This window comes from Bidens hawaiensis, unplaced genomic scaffold, assembly GCF_021521415.1.
Source record: "Bidens hawaiensis isolate Kalapana, Puna unplaced genomic scaffold, B.hawaiensis_p1.1 tig00038075_1, whole genome shotgun sequence".
Lineage (NCBI taxonomy): Eukaryota > Viridiplantae > Streptophyta > Magnoliopsida > Asterales > Asteraceae > Bidens > Bidens hawaiensis.
The window spans coordinates 93531-96979 of NW_027496668.1; the positions used below are offsets into that span (position 1 = coordinate 93531).

At 34.5% G+C, this 3449-nt stretch overlaps 1 pseudogene; it reads right to left on the reverse strand.

Moving 5' to 3' along the window:
• Positions 1 to 489: 489 nt before the first annotated feature.
• On the reverse strand, positions 490 to 2435 carry LOC143589985 (UPF0481 protein At3g47200-like; annotated as a pseudogene).
• Between the last annotated feature and the right edge of the window lie 1014 nt (positions 2436 to 3449).

A 3449-nucleotide genomic window follows, 5' to 3' on the forward strand; every position in this document is an offset into this window, starting at 1 on the left:
ATAGATGACTACATGGACGAGGCAGACTGATTGGGTTCAGATCAAAACGGGTAATTTTTAATGAAGTAAAAATAGGTTGGATTGACGTGCTAACACTTTTAATCTATTTTTTTAAAATTAATTTTTAAGGAAGTAAAAACATGTTGGATTGACGTGCCAACACTTTTTATCAATATTTTTAAAATTAATTATTACGAAGGCTATTATTATTAAATAATGATCTAGTTTTAAACAAATAAGAATTGTCTAGGATGTGTTTTTGGCAACCATAAGAATCCATTAAGAGAAAACTCACGGACACGAGGGCAAGTGGTCTTCAAAAGGTTAAGGTAGAAAACCAGTAGAAACTTTGTATTCGAACTTGAGACCGTGGCGCGTTATAGTATACTTTTAAATAATTTAACTTATTTCCGTTGTTAGTTTTATCTGACTAATTGGCAATACAGTATAATTATAGACTTCTAGTGCCAACGGCAATAGCCATGCAAGGCCCAATACTATATATTTGACCACAGAACAAAGCAAACGATCATCAGGCCCATGATCCATCACAATCAGCAAGAGCATCAAAGTAACCCTATCATACGGCCCATTTTATTACATAAAGTGAGTCAATTTTAATTATATATTATTGCTAACAAGTGTTTACAACCTCCTAAATTATTATATTAGATTTGATCATTATTTTAACAATATTTTTTTTCAATCATATGTACTAATATGTTAATTATTTATGATATTGAAAAAAAAGAAAAAGACAAACTGTGTTGGCATGTTAATCCAGCCCATTTTTACAACCTTGAAATCATGTAATCCGGAACATAGTTTATATAACTCAGTTGTTTAATCGAGTCAAACAGGTTGGATATTGGTGATTGAGTTGTAATCACGTTTTAAACATGTTTTAAATGAGTTGGTGTGTTGTAATAGTTGGTTAATAGGGACTGTAAACGGATTGACGGTCCACATGTTTAATAAAAACATATTAAATAGATCAACTCGAACATGACCTGTGTATTCAAACATTATCTTGAATTATTTTGGAATTCAAATTTTCATTGAGATATTGGAAGAATCTTAAATTTCATTCATTAAGTTAACATTACATTAAAAATCAACTATTTTTGGTAGACTTAATGGTAAAGATTGTCTGAACAACGGTTAGAGCAAATATGATGATTCCAGCAAGTAGAGCAATCATATTCCATGGACTACTAAAGTAAGTATTCCTCGTCCTTGCTATATGTTTTGGCCAATAACCATTGCGGTAGATATTTAATGTTTTCCATTGTTCCACATAAAAGAAATCCACCCATGCAACTTCTTTGCATATGCTATTGATCATATTAGCAGCTTCTTCATTTGAGCCTATATAGTTGACTAGCACTCCTGAATCTACCAACTTGGCAACATCTTCTTGAGTATTCACTAGCATGTACATGGCATAAGCATATGATGTAACATAATTACGAGTTTGACCCGACTGTTCATATGCAATAAGATTTCTAAATACTGACTCAGTGAAGTCACCACCAACCAATGCTGACATTCTAAGAGTAGGCTTACGCCAAGATCCAAAAAAACATGTGAATCTTGATAACTTCACTTCCATCCCCATTAACCATGTTAAAATCTTGGTCCGGCTTGAAGTTCACCCCTGCCCTGTCTAGATCTATAGCCGAAGGGATTGTTGAGGTAAATGGATGTGATGTAATATAATCCGAAGGAGTGTAACATTCATGGAGAAGGCTAAGTATATGGTGGGTGTTAGTTGAAATGTTGGCTATATCTATAAATTTTTCAAAAGGGTTGATGAAAATTAGAACTCGATAGATAAGTAGCGCGAGTGATGCATTAGGATCAAATTTCAATATGGTGCATTTAAATATTTCATCAAGAAAAAACAAAGGGATCTGGTTTTCAAGCAACACCAAGTCACGTGTCACATTTTGGTGTAATAACAGTTTTCCCGAATATGATTTCTCATCAAGTTCCGAAATTTGGCTAATAAATTCAAGTATGAAACAAGCATCCATAACCATGATCTCAGCAATTTCTGCATCACTATAGGGCGTCGTCCAAACATAACATACCTTGATTTCATTCATTGAAGCGTAAACCTTCTCCATACATAATTTCAATACATCCTCTAGTGAGGAATTAACACGACTCATAAGCTTAATCAGATAACTTGCTTTCTGCTTCTCAAATCCTTGGACGTTCTCATCTTGTCTATGCAGAGGCCCAATAGAGACCACCCGAGGGTTGAAAGAGCTCGGGCTAAGATCACGTAGTACACCAGGTGCCATGTAAATGGATGGTGAAAATTCGTTCGCATGGCTGCCTTTGTTTCTTACGCGATCAGCTAGACTTTGGAATGACTCCTGGATTATGGTTATGTCTCCAAGCTCCAAATCGTGGTTTTCCTTTTCCATATTATATTTTGTTACCTCTACAACTAATAAAACCAAAAAACAAAAATTTTAAAATAACGGAGTCGCAAATTATAGAGGGAAGTGTAGATCTGATCGACCAAGTCTTGGATTGCATAAGTCAACGGCTGTTGAACCTTCTTTTAAGGTTCGAGGCTGAATCGTGAGTGACGGGAAATTTCGGTTTTGTGGGACCCACATTTCAAAGGCCAACGTTACTTTTCATTATACAAAATTGAAATGAAGAACACGTAAATTATACAATAGTAGATCTTCATCTTTCTAAACCCAAGGTTCGCATGTTTAAATTTTGTCTTTCTTTTAGTTTTTTATTAAAACATGGAAATTGATAAAGTGGCTTAAATTTAAATTTCAGCCTATTAAAAAAAGGAGCGAACGCGATCCAACTTGTTTAACTTCGAGTTCGAGCTGAAGCTGGTCTACTAGTTCGCTATTGGAAAATGCAGATTTGATAGTAGGTTAAGGGGTTGTTTGACATCCTTGTGTTGAGCCATTAAGAGGCAATATATGAATCATTCAACATTTTTATTGGTTGTTTGACTATCTTGTGTTTAATCATTAACAGACGTGATCAATTAAGAGATAGCGTTTGAATCATTCAAAGTGTTCCTGAATCGTAACCTTTAAGAGGCTCTCATGAATCATTAAGAAGTTTTAATAAATCAAACATACTCTGCATCTGACTGATTTAGAGATAGTCTTTTAACAAAATCATTTAGAAGTTGCCAAACAACTCCTAAGACTTACCCATTAAAAAGCTCAACATACAATTAAGAAGCTTATTATAAGTTAATCAAACACACTCTACCTTTAACCTTTAACCGATTCAGAACAGTATGGATGGCAGTTAAACCTGGACCCGATGAGTAAACCTGAAACCCGACATAATTGGGACTGGTGTGGTTTTAATTTTGAATTTTTTTTCTTGGGTTCGAGATGGGTTTCGGATTTGTCATATACCTGACTACCTGATACTATTGACCACTTTACTCGATT